This window comes from Taudactylus pleione, unplaced genomic scaffold (genome assembly GCF_031769625.1).
Source record: "Taudactylus pleione unplaced genomic scaffold, aTauple2 ptg001274l, whole genome shotgun sequence".
NCBI lineage: Eukaryota > Metazoa > Chordata > Amphibia > Anura > Myobatrachidae > Taudactylus > Taudactylus pleione.
The window spans coordinates 1,831,238-1,845,482 of NW_028285674.1; positions in this window are offsets into that span (position 1 = coordinate 1,831,238).

The following is a 14,245-nucleotide window of genomic DNA, read 5'->3' on the forward strand; positions in this document are numbered from 1 at the left end:
TTAAACCTCAATGCTGTGTCTGATTCAAAGGCATACAGATGTCCTGAGTCAATCGCACCAACCTAATGAACCTGTAGGACCTTGCCAAGGAACATCTTGAGCAAGACACAGAGAGATCAAATTCTGATTTAGATCTGCACAAGCTGCTATGTGCTCTACAGTTTTGAGCATCAGTCAGACCCTGTAGACCGTTTACTACTCCTTAATCTGCTTCCCCAGCCAGAAGGCAAAGTTGCATGAGCTAAGGGTAACTTTCTATAGTCTTGAAGTTATGCCTATTGTCCTGGCAGAAATATTCATAATTAGGCAACATGCCTATTCACTTACGGCCTGATTCAAAGGTGCACGCTATGTTGATAGCATACACAAGCAGCTGATCTTTTCAGTCTGCATGTGTCCGAATCACACTGCAGATGCGTCCCAATGATTACCAAAGAAAGCCGCAGAATGAATTTGGTTGCAGAAAGAGGCAATTTCAGTGGGTATACCTTGGTGACAATAAGGGACTGTGGCTTTTGCCATGGTTGCACTGATTTTAGCAACCTTGTTCAGATGGACATTCTGCGCCTTCATAGGGCTGGCACAATGTTCAATGGTGCGACTGATGTGCAGCTGATGGTGTGTCTTAATGCGCAAAGTGACAGATCAACGCCGCAGCAGGGGGGCATCACTGTACAAATCTCATCAGCTAGCATAAAGACACAGTCATGCAGCAGAAAAAGACAGTTGTGGATGCATTAGTGTGCACCACTGAATCAGTCCCCTTATGTGCAGGTGTGTTTTGATGTGAAATTCAAAATTATGAGTGCTGCAGCTGTTTATCTGTGCCATTATCCTCAGACAGTCATCACTATATCAGAAATTTGAGGAGGGATTGATGCCAGGGGGGTGACTGCTGGGTATGTGCTTTGTTTAGTTTTTCAACCATGAAAGATGGAATACATATTAATTTGTCTAATGTCTATTTGTTTCCTCCACAGGTAATTCTGGCTATGGCTGTTACTCCTGACTACTGATGCCTCTGTTGCTACTGTATATTTCTGCTGAGCATAAATATGAGGCTGATAAAAATCAATAAATGTGTGGTAGAGCACATATATGGATTATTAAAAACTAGGTTCAGGTGCCTTGACAAGCCTGATGGTGGGTTATTATACAGGCCGGGCAAGGTCTCAGCTTGTGTTTAATGCACAGTATTGGATTAATTCAACCTGTCCCCTTAGGTTTTCCAATAGATAGTAAGCAGGCAGAGGTCTTGTTACCATCGGGTGACACTAACAGCACAGAGGGGAGAAGCCAGTGAGGTAGACTCTGTTAAACAATTATTACACATGTAAGTATACTTGTCCATATTATGAATGCCATTTAACTGTTACCTAAAGATGTATCCTCATATATCTAGCCTCAATGCGCCAATGCGGTGCAAGATACCTGGTGCAAGAAAGCAGTGATGAGTGGTGAGGTCAATGGCTGGGGAGGCACATATGGAGATAGGTCTGAGTGCTGGGAGAATGACTTACCCCATACTCACTGTAACTCTTCCCTCACTACACTAAGCTTCAGTGTCCATTGATTCTCCTACTTGCATCACTGTGTCTTTTCTTGCTTCTGCTGACTGAGATCTGATCTCTAAACACAGCAATGCACTTCCTGGTCACATGACACTTTCCTACCTGCATAACTGTGTCTTCTCTTGCTGCTTAGCTCCAATGTCTAGACACTGCAGTCCACTTCCTGGTCATATCACACATCCAAGGTGTCCATCAGTGCTCAAGACACGCCCCCCCCATACTCAAAGGCATTCCTCTATTAGCTCTCTTTCTGTGTGCTTACTGCCCATTGTGTGGCCCCACCCCCAGCTCTGCAAGCAGCTTTTGCTGTCTCATCTCTCATCTCCCTGCAGTCTCAGGGAGCAGTGCTGGAATAAGTGGGGGATGACAGGGGCAGTCATCCAGGGGTGCCCACACACAGAGGGGCCCACACAACTAGTGCAAGAAGGGGGGGTTTCTGAATACTTAGAAACTCCCCCTGATGGCCATATCCCCCCTTACAGTGGGCAAAGTGGGGGTGGAGCTGATATAAAAGTCGACTGATGTGAGGTGCTCTCCTCCATTACCAACCTGCAGCTGCTGCATAAAAATGTAAGTATATGTGTTGTGTGCAGGTTTATTGTGTATATATGTATGTATGAATGTGTTTGTGATTATATACCGTATATGTATGTGTTATTGTGTGCATACTGTGGATGTGTTAGTATGTATATATATGTATGTGTATGTATGTGTTAATTTGTGTAAGTGTGTGTAAACTGTGTATGTACAGTATACTGTATGAGTTATTGTGTATGTATGTGTTTATATATGTATACTGTATATGTGTGTGTTAGTGTGTATGTAATATATATATATACACACACACATATATATATATATAGAACCCCCCAGAAAATCCTGCATTTGCCCCTGCCCACATAGGGTTTGTGTGACCCTGCCGATGCTTAATGTGGCTTGGTGGGGGCCCCCACAACTCTTAATCTGACCCTGCCAGGGAGCACCACTAAGTTGGATAGTGTTAACTATAAAAATGATTACAATAAACAAAGAAGATGTTTATAAGCTATAAATTGTTATATCAAATATCTCTCCTCCCTACCCTGACTGCACATCCTGATATATAGAGATATATAGATAGTAGGGGTGAGCGGGTTCGGTTTTACTCGGTTCTTATCGCCACTTTACCGCAATTTCGGCTCGATTTCATTCGCTATCCAAAACACGTGTTCGGCGATAGCCAATAAAAAGATCCGAGTAAAACCGAACCCGCTCACCCCTAATAGATAGATATATATATAATAACCAAAAAGTAAGGTGCACTCACCAAACTTGCAAAGTAGAGAAACTGCACTTTATTCAGCCATCAAACAGAGGATCAACATTTCAGTCCTCTTTAATTTAATCAAGATGCACTGATCAAGCAGCCCAGTCACATATTATATATATATATACTAGGGATGTTAGCCGACCAGGGATGAGCTGGTTCGGTTCTCAGAGAACATAACGCACTCAAATTTCGGGGATCCGGGGCAATCCAAGCCAAGCTCAGATCTCCCTGCCTGCCCCAGATCCCTCACCCGAGGCAAAAACCTTGCGATCCCGCTGTCAGGTTGCGAGGTTTTGTATTGAGCGGGCTTAACGCTGCTTGGCCGAGAGAGCCGTCTGTCACGGCTCTCAGCCAATCAGCGTTAAGCTCATTTAATATGGTGCCCGCCATCCCCCACTGCCTGACACTGCCAGCATCCCCCGCTGCCGACATCGCAGGCACCCCCACTGGCAGCAACCCCCGCTGCCTACACCACCACTGCTGACACTGCCGGCACCCCTGCACTGCTGCCCCACATACTGACGACACCGTGAGCAACCACCTCACTGCCGACACAGCTGGCAGCCCCGCTCTGCCGACACCGCCGGCACCCTGCATTGAGAACACCCCTGCACTGCCGACGCAGTCAGAAAATCTGCACTGAGGACACCGCTGGCACCCCCGCACTGCCAACATCGCTGGTAACCATCACTGAGGACACTGCCAGCACCGCAGCACTTCCATTCCATGTACTGAGAACACCGTCATCAACCCCTGCACTGCTGACACAGCCAGCAAATCTGCACTAAAGACACCACTGGCACTGCTGACATCGCCGCTACCCTTCACTGTGGACACTGCCAGCACTGCAGCACTGCCATTCCATGTTCTAAGGACACTGTCAGCAACCCCTGCACTGCCGACACAGCCAGCAAACCTGTACTGAAAACACCGCTGGTATCACTGCTCTGCTGATACTGCCATTACCCTGCACTGAGGACACTGCCAACACCGCACCACTGCCATTCCAGCTGTATATGAGCTTTTTCCTTTTATTATTGTTAAATAATAAAGGGAAAAAGCTATTAATGGCAAATCTATGATAATAAAGAAAGGTGTCTATACAGCGCCGAATCCTGCAGATGCATTAAGGTACATAGTATAGTGGCTTAACTTAAGAAATCTCTTAAAAACCCTATAATGGGTTCTACAGTATATTATAGGGGATATCAAGGTACCTAAATCCACAGCAAATAGCACCTCTGTAAAAGTAATCACACAACAGGTATTTATATGAGTATATCCACATTTTTAAGGCACATACAAATGTATAGGTAAGGTCACACCCTGTACATGAGCCAGAAAAAATAAACAAATGCAAAAAATGTACAGAAATAAAAATAAGGTCCTACAACCAGAAAAAAAAAATTCTTAAAGAGATAGTCACCACATTATGTATGAGATTAAGGGCCGTATTAAATTAGCAGTGAAAACTAACTTTTTTTTGCCATTGGCGGAAACTGTGAAATTTTAGCCAAAAAATAAGCGAAAACAGCAACAGGCTAAAAAAAAAAGAGAAAAGTTTTTGGCTTCCGTGTTTTTGGTTAAAAATGTGGGGATTTCTTTCAGAACCATTTGGATATACCCGCCCCCTATATTGATAAATTACCAGTAAAAAAATTTGTAAGTTGCATACTTTTTTTGTGCAGAAAAAAAATAAATAGTTGAAAAAAGGAAGCTATTTTTTTTCCTGAAAATTACTGTTCCACGTAAATTGGGGGTATGTTAAAATGAGTGCGTACATTTTTGGGTAATAAAAACGCAATTTTAAAAGCCGTTAAAAAAACCACCCCCCGAAAAATCAGACCCAATACGTTAAAACAATTTTCAACAATTTTTTTTTTCTACCAAAATTTGCACGGCCGTTTTTTGCGAAAGTACTTAGCTTACGATTTTTTTCCAATAATTTATCATTAAGTGGGGTGTCCAAAGGGTTCTAAAAGAAATCCCCACATTTTTAGCCACAAATAGAGATTTTGCTTTTTTTTTCTCCTGATCTGGGATGGAAAAAATGTTTCCAGTTTTTATTCACCTATTGCCATTTTCACCTGTTGTTTGGTGAAAATGTCACCTTTTGTTGGCGAAAAATGTCCATTTTTGCCGTTAATTGAATCTGGCCCTAAGGGGTAAATTTACTAAGATTCGAGTTTGGTCAAGATGGCAATCTCGGGTGAGTTTAGGCATGTTTTTCATCTCTCAAATTTACTAAAGATTTCTCTCCTTTCACTGCTAAAACTTGGGTGAGATTGCAAACTTGAATCAATTCAACACTGGCCAAACTCGGAAGTACTTTTCATGAAAAAGATGCAACTCAGGAATTTACCAAGAATCAAGTTAACAATCTTGGGTGAGATTGTAGCAAACTCCCTGATAAATTGAAGTTTCAAAAACTCCACCTCCTGATCTCTGAGATTGGCAGAATAATACACAGATCAGTATGATTTGTGTACATTTCTGCATGTAAATTTATTTCTTTTAAATCACGTAGGTTCCCGTCCCTCAAAAAAGCATAACCAGCCCCGGCCTCTCAGCCAGTCCTGGTTCCTAAAATTACAGGGAACAAAACAAGTAGAGCTCCCCTGTAGGGCCAGTGCTGGTTTTAAATATAAGGGGGGAAAAAAAATGTGTAGGGCTCCCTCTATATTTAAACCCACACCGGACCCAAACCAACCAGGGTGTAATGCCACAGCCAGGAGACCCTATCACCGGTTCTCCAGGGCCAAAGCATTAACTCCCAACACTGGTCAGCCTGAGCTGGGGATCTCAGGGGAGGTGGGGATCCCCCCAAGTAGGGGTCCCCCATCTACCGAAACCCCAAGCTTAGGCTGAAGCCCGGGGCTCAGGGGTACAGGGGTTATAATGTTGCAAATAGTTCCAAACTATTGTATTTTACAGTAGAACTACAGGTGCCAGCATGCCTGCTCTTTGACACTTGTGGAACTACAAGTGCCAGCAGGTGGCTGGCAACCGTACCTTGACTGTAAAATAAATAGTTAAAAAACCACAGTACACACACCATCTAAAGTACAACTTTATTACATTCACCTTCTTTAATCACACATACTTACCTGCTGTCAGATGTTCACGTTCGCTTAACCTGTAGAATCCATTGGGAGTACCTGATAAAAAAAAAAATACTCACCTACATCCTGGCCCCACTCTCCATAGCATCCCTGGGTCTTGGCAAAAACACAAACCGAGTGACCTGGGCCAAACACTTTACATTAGTAGTACATGTGTGTGACCAAATACACCACTAAACGGCTCCTGACTACTCATTGTGCCAACAGCCAGGAGCCAGCAGTCAATCAGTGGCCAATAACTGTAGAGCAGCCGCTGATTGGCTCCAGCTCCTGACTGACTGACCAGCCCACATGGGAACTGTCAGGAGCCGGAGCCAATCTGTGGCCAGTTAGCAGCCGCTGATTGGCTGCCGGCTCCTGACAGTTCACACTGAGCAGTCAGGAGCCGGTTAGCGGTGTATGTGTCACACAGATACACTGCTAATGTAAGTGTCAGGTCCAGGTGACTCGGTTTGTTTTTTTTCCAAAACATGGGGATGCTACGGAGAGTGGCGCCAGGCTGTAGGTGAGTATTGTTTTTTTTTCAGGTACTCCCAGTGAATTCTACTGGACAAGTGGACATGAACATCTGGCAGCAGGTAAGTATGTGTGAGTGGAATTGGTGTATGTATTAATGTTTTACTGTATACTGTTTGTGTGTACTGTGGTTATTTAACTATTTATTTTACAGTAGGGGTATGGGTGTCGGCCGCCTTCTGGCACTTGTAGTTCCACAAGTGCAAAAGGCCAGGCAAGCTGGCACCTGTAGTTTCACTGTAAAATACAGTAGTTTTAACTATTTCCCCATTATTATTCCTGTACCCACAGCCCAGCGGTGTGGGGAAGAGCCCCAGACTTCTGCTTAAGGCTGGGGTTTCAGGAGAGAGACCCCTTCTTGGGGGGTCCCCACCTCCCCTGATATCCCCGGCTTGGGTTGACTGGCTTGGGGTGTTAATGCTTTGCCCCTGGAGACCCGGTGAGAGGGTCTCCAGGCTGTGGCATTACACCCCAGTCGGTTTGGTCCGGTGCTGGTTTTAAATATAGTGGGACCCCATATGCATTTTTTCTCCCTATATTTAAAACCAGGACTGGCCCTGCAGCCATGTGCTGGTTCCTAAATTACGGGGGAACCTTACACGTTTTTCCCCATAATTTTAGGAACCAGGACCGGCTGAACAGTCCGGGGCTTGTTATGCTTTTGAGGGGGTACCCTACATAATTTTTTTTAAAGATCTAACCCTTTTTTTACAGGTTGAACACACAAGCAGCCTTCACATATCTCACTGATATGTGCAGGCTGCTTGTTTGGGAGAGTTAGGCAGAGAGAAGACACTGCAATCTCGGGTGAGTAATCTCCTTCAAAATTTGCTACTCGGGGGAGATATCTCGATCTGCTTCACCATCGGAAAACTCACTCTCAGCTAAATTCACTTCTTAGTAAATTTGTGAGTTTCAGGAGCCTCAAATCACCCAAGTTTCGGTGATGCTAATCGAGTTTAAAAAAAAAAAAAAACTAGATCAGACTTGAAGCTTAGTAAATTTACCCCTAAGTCTCAATTTAAAAAGATACTAAAGTGTATGGATTAATTCAGTCCGTGTGGCTATATCATGTCCAATTTATGGATCCATAACAGTGTATCTCTTCGTAGAAGCATCTTTGCACGATCTCCACTTCTTGGGGGTGGAGGTACCCAGTTGATGACCATGCACCTCAGTGTTGCAATAGAAGGTTGTGCATTGTGGAAGTTTTTGGCCACTGGTTTGTCTGTTGTTCCAGAGGCCAAGGCCAATCTAATTGATGACAGGTGATTGGCCATCCTTTCGCAAAATGGATGGATTATTTTACCCGCATACAGTTTATATATATATGAGCATGGACAGCTCAGAATATAAATGACATGGTCAGAGGTACTTGATAATCCGTGTTTAATTTTAGTTTTATTGCCCTTATGAGGATGATGGAATGAGTCATTCATGCTTCTGCACGTCGTACAATCTGTCCATCGGAAGCACTCAACTATTTGTGATGTAAGCCAAGTGCCCGTTTTCTGTGACAGACCCATCTCTGGTCTCATTAGTAGATTTTTTAAATTAGGACCCTTCTTGTAGTTTAACAGTGGTCTGTTGGGTAAACCACCTTTAAATGTAGGGTCAGCAGCTACTATCGGCCAGTTATGTTAGATAGAAATTCATGTGTTGGTTTTTCAATCCATACATTGCCCAATGCTAACCCCAGCAAAGTATCCAGCTTGTTCTTAAATCCAATAGTGGGGTTACTATGTAATTTTAAATAGTCTCATCAGTTAGTTGTCTATGCACTTCAGTGTGGTAGTCGCAAGTGTTAAGCAGTACCATGGTGCCACCCTTATCAGCAGGTATAATAGTAACTGGAGTTTTTTCTTAAATTGTTCAAAGCCACCCTATCAAGCTGGGTTAAATTATATTTCATCTTCTGTTGTTTTTCTAGGGTTTGATGTAACTCTTGATCTAGTAGGCGAGCAAATGTCTTTATACTCGGATTTTGAGAAGGTGGACCATACAAACTATTTTTCTTAAGGAACCCCTGTACAAAAGTGTTCTTGGAGTCATCTTTGAATTTTTCTTTTAAGTTTTCTGTATTTATCAATCTGCCACCTAAATGTATCAAAAGACACTGTGGGCACAAACGACAATCCTTTTGAGAGCAACCCCATCTCTACACCGATAAATTGATGTGATGATAAATTAATTACCAATTCTTGGTGGTCTATTGATCTTTCTTTTTGTTTTTGATGTTTGCCCCTCCTGCGGTGGGGCCTTCTGCATTTTAAGGTAACCCAGAGGCTTGTGAACGGGTATTAGCCCTTTGAAGCGGGGGTTTAGAGTTATATGTGTCTGAGAAATGTCAGTCTGAAGAGGAAGCTGATGAATAATTGTCCAAATACTGTAGGACTGATTGGCTCGATGTCTATTTTTCCTAAACCTCTGTGGATTACGGTCACTGCCTGTGAGCCACTTATAGACCCTGTGGTCCTTATAATCTTGTTTGACCTACTCCAACTTCACCCTTTTTAAAAGTTATTAAATCCTTATGATACTTCTCTATTTGATTATTTAATTTATCGAACCAGGTGTCAGATGTATCAGATTGCAACTGTGGTAAGGCAGTGGGGCAACGGGTGGCAATTTCAGATCTAACTTTCTTCAGATCCACACCTACTTCTTCAATTACAAGCAATAATAGATCAAATGAGCACTTGTTCAAAACGGAATACCATCTACTGCAAAAAGTTGAATTATTTCTTCCTATCATGGGGACATTTTTCAAATGAAAACCCTATGGCAGTTGTTTGTTTCTGAAATAGTCATACAGAAATTGACCGTGTAATAATAAATCAACTTCCCTCTTTTCAAGATGCAGTAATTTGTGTTACACATGCTCTCTACAGGAGGTAGTGTACCAAAAACATCAGTGTCAAACAAAAAACATGCTACATCATTATCCTTTAACACTAGCTGATCATGCTATGCACTAATCATTAGATTAGTCTAATGTCGATCATTAGATATAAGCGGTCGCTCTGAATGAGAACGGCCGCTTGTGGTGTGAAGTGCGGCCTCCTGGTCGCTAGCTAAGCTGTGGGTTACCACTCACAGCTCTAGCGAGTGACCAGATTGATGGTCGCGATAGTCAGGACCATCGCAACCATCGGGGCTTGCGACCAGACCCTAAAGTTGGGTCTCGGCAAGCTTAAGCCCCAGGGAGCTTCCTGCTCTGATCGAGCAGGAAGCTACCCACTGACATCAATGCTGATGTCAGTGGGGCCGCCCCCAAATGGCAGGTGTTCCGTCAGGAATGACCGGCCACCCCCCCCTGCCTGCCTCCCAAATGGGGCGAGCTGTCAATCACCATTGACAGCTCGCCCCCTTTGGTGCGAGACCCGTAGCGACGGAGCGACCGTCACTAGCCGGGTCTTGCGCATGCGCATGTTGGAGCCAGCTCCGATGTGCACATGACCAGTGGGCAAACATCAACCCGGTTGCGAATGCTCAGCGCTTGCAACCGGGTCTGAATAAGGCCCAGAATCTCTTCACAGTGTTACCACAAGCACTTACAATACAATAAGTATCTGGCTCATATAGAAAAAAAACATTACATATGACTCGACCATCTGGGGTGCCCTTGGTATGTGACCACACCATCTACATAAAAAATATCATACAAACTCGGCACTCACATACTTTTCAAACTGCATTGATTGAGCCTGTCGTTTATTTAAATTTTGTGGTCACACTTGCTAGGGCACCCTGTTTTTCAAATGTAAGACAAACTTTTTTCTTTTTCCAGGTGCTTATTAACTGATAGCCCTGGGTGCGGTCCTGTCTCTTTAAGGCAGGACCCAGTTTCATGTTTAAAATGTATGCAAGCTTGAGGACAAGATGGCAGATCAAGTTCATTTGTCTCAGAATCAGTGTAGGGACTGGCTAGATGGGAATGACCGTGAAGCGGTGGCCAGCTTAACAAATTATTGCAATATTTTGGAACCAACATTCCCTATGTTCAAAGGAGTTGCAGTTAGAAAAGCATGTGAGTGCCGAGCTTGTATGATATATATATGTATGTATATATAAATATATGTATATATACAGTAACATATATATACATATATATATATATATATATATATATATTAGGGATGTGCAGGCTCGGTTCTACTCGGTTCCGTTCGTTTTTTTTTACCGAATCTTATTGGCTATCCAAAACTCGTGACAGCTGAAACCCAATAAGATTCGGTAAAAAAAAACGAACGGAACCGAGTAGAACCGAGCCTGCACATCCCTAATATATATATATATATATATATATATATATATATATATTAGGGAAGTGCACCAACCCACGTGTTTTGGTTTTGGATCTTTATCTCCTTCGTATTTTGTATCCGGATTTGGTTTGGTTTTGCCAAAACCGCCCTTGTGTTTTATTGTTTTGGATCTGTATTTTCTTTCAAAAATGTATCAAAACTGCTAAAATCACGTAATTTGGCCTTTTTTTGTTCCTACAGTATTGTTATCCTCAATAACATTAATTTCCACTTGTTTCCAAGCAATTTTGACCACCTCACAGCTCACAATATAGTTTTTATACACTTTAGGCCCAAAAGTTGCACCAAGCTATCTGGCTGACTAAGCTAAGCGGCAGCAGTGGGCAGCACAAACATGTAGCAGTTCAACGCCCAACATGGCACATAAGGAAACATATGTTTTCATTAATCAAGAGGCCCGAGGGAGATGGAGTATGTTTGTAGTTGAACGCAAGGAAGGAAGGGTTGATTCATAGTAAATTAAATTTAATATTTTGATTCCGAAGCAAATTTATGAGGGAAGAGGGGAGTGCATGGGTGAACAATATGACCCTTTCTTTGCCCACAAAATCAACTTGGTGGTTTAGAATAAAAGGGCATGCAGGAGATGCTGTCTGTGGCCATAAACATTTCTAGACATTTTCAGTATTCAGCAAACACATGTCAAAGATTGCAGCAGCTGTGGTAGTTCAACGTCCAACATGGCACATCAGGAAACAAATGTTTTTATTATTCAAGAGGCCTGAGAGAGTTGGAGTACATATGTAGTTGAAGGCAGGGAAAAGAAAGTTTGATTAGTAGTAAATTTAATTTCATTTTTTGATTCAGAAGCACATTTATGAGGAAAGAGGGTAGGGGAGGAAGGGAGGCATTTACAAAAAATACTGATATCAGTCACATCAGTCCTGGCCCCAGCAGAATCGTTGAGCATTATGCCTGCTGCTGCTGCTGGGAGTGGATCTTCATCCCAAAAATGGACCAGGAATATTACTATTAGTAGTTTAAAAAAACAATAATTCACTGTTAAACAATCTTTTGCAAGGGGGAGCAAGTATGACAGCAGTCACCCACTTGTACAGTGGCTCATTGATGCCATAACATCTATGCTGGTATTAGATGTGCATCCAATATCCACCAATAAAGCAGTGGGTTTTAAACAGTTGAGGTCCTGTGTCCCCACTACCAAATCCCAGCTAGATTCCACTTCATTAGAAAAGCAATTCCCAGCCTGTACAGGGACATTAAAAAACTTAAATACTGTCCTCCAAAATGTTGTTGTACCCACTATCCACTTAACCACAGATATGTGGACAAGCAGAACAGAGCAAACCAGTTTCATTAAGAGGCATACCACTGACAACCTGAAAAACTCAGGGAAATCATTGCAAAATGGCTTAACCCCCCCCCCCCCCCGCCTTGGACTCACCTCAGGATTTGTGATTTCTAACAATGCAACCAATATTGTGAGGGCATTTGTCAGAGTTCAGCCTGGGATCGGCCATCCCTTACCGTCCCGCCGGCTTCCTCTGACTTCCCGGGCAGTCGGGCGGCTGGTGCAGCGATGTGGGAGGTGCTGAGCATTCACCTAATGCTGGTGTATCGGGCGGTCTGGTGCATGGAGATCGGAGTCTCCACCATGGGTGCCGCCATGACACTTCCTGCTCTGACTTGCCTTCCTTCCCTGACAGTCTGGCTGGTCAGCTGACACTGTGGACCAATCAGCGGGCCTCCAGGGGTATACATCTGGCTCCTGTGTATCAGGTAGTTGCCTGAACAACCATTGTTGCTGCTAGTTTTACTAGTGGTCTCTCGTTCCAGGTTTCCTTCCTTTCAGTGAGCTATCCCAGTGTGTGCAGCTATATTGTCCATCTCACCAGTGCTTTACCACCTCAGCCTGTGTGCAGCTATATCATCCATCTCACCAGTGCTTTACCACCTCAGCCTGTGTGCAGCTATATCGTCCATCTCACCAGTGTGTTACCACCTCGCCTGTGTGCAGTATACCTCCATTTCACCAGTGTGTTATCACCATCGCCTGTGTGCAGTATACTATCTATTTCACCAGTGCTTTACCATCACAGCCTGAATGTAGTTAAACATATCCACCTCTCCAGTGTTATCATCTCTGGCTGGGCCCAATACCACTACCCACCTCGTTACTGGACCCCGTGGTTCCTACCTACGTTTCACAGTATTACACCGTGGTGTACTCCTTCTGACTGGCAACCCAGTAGAGTGTGTCTGCAGTGCACACTCTCTTGTACCTCAAGTACAGTATCCTGAACTAGGGGTTCCACCCCAGTGCCTCTTACTGGCACCAACCCATTGGGCCACGAGTGTTCATCTCTCCTTTTCCTGCAGGCTTTGGTCACCTAGTCATAGGACCGCAACCTGCTTACGGGATGCAGCTCAAGCCCACATCCCGATTGGAGGGGTCACTGGCGAACACCACCTCGTGGGTTAGATTCCACACCTTTGACTAGGTCTCGCCAATGACCAAGACCCGTGGATGCAGAGATCGTACATCCAGGCCCCTTGCCTCCATTTTCTCCTGCAGCCTCAGCTTTCAAAGACCCACCTCCCAGCATGACAGTTTGTTCAGGCCCAATGGAAGCTGCAGGCTCCCCAGGTACTGGGACTCTTCAGGAGCTAACGACTCGCATGGATAATCAAGAGGCGGCACAGCAACATGTGGCCCAGTACCTACAAGAATTATCCGGTCAGCTCATGGCCATCCAGAATACTCTGGCAGCTATGTCTCCTGCTCCGCCTTCTGTCGCTCCTGCGGTTTCTTCAGCATTGCCTTCAGGGGTCTTTCCACAAAAGTCCTGTTTGCACTTGGCTACTCCCGAAAGGTTCGATGGTAGTCCTCAATGGTGTTGTGGTTTCATAAACCAGTGTGAGATCCAGTTCGAATGCCTTCCCCAGAACTTCCCTACCTCCTGGTCTAAAGTGGCCTATGTAATCTCATTACTAACTGGGGCAGCTCTGGATTGGGTCTCCCCATTGTGGGAACAAGCGAATCCGGTGGTATCTAGATACGAAGATTTTGTAGCAGCTTTCAAAAGGATCTTCGATGAACCCGGGAGATCTGTCTCTACCTCTTCGGATTTGCTTTGTGTCCGTCAGGGTACCCGGTCCGTCGGGCAATATGTAGTACAATTTCAAACCCTGGTGTCTGAACTTAAGTGGAACAAGGAAGCACTTAAGGCAGCCTTCCTACATGGCTTATCTGAGAGGATGAAGGACGAATTGGCATCAAGGGACTTACCTCCCGCCTTCTTGGATATTTTATCCCTCTGTATAAAAATTGATCTTCGCCATAGAGAGCGGTGGGGAAATAGGGGGCGTGGAGATCGTTCTCGGGATCGCCCATCCTTGGGAAGTCATTCCTTTCCTTCCTCCTCTAGCAGCGAGGAG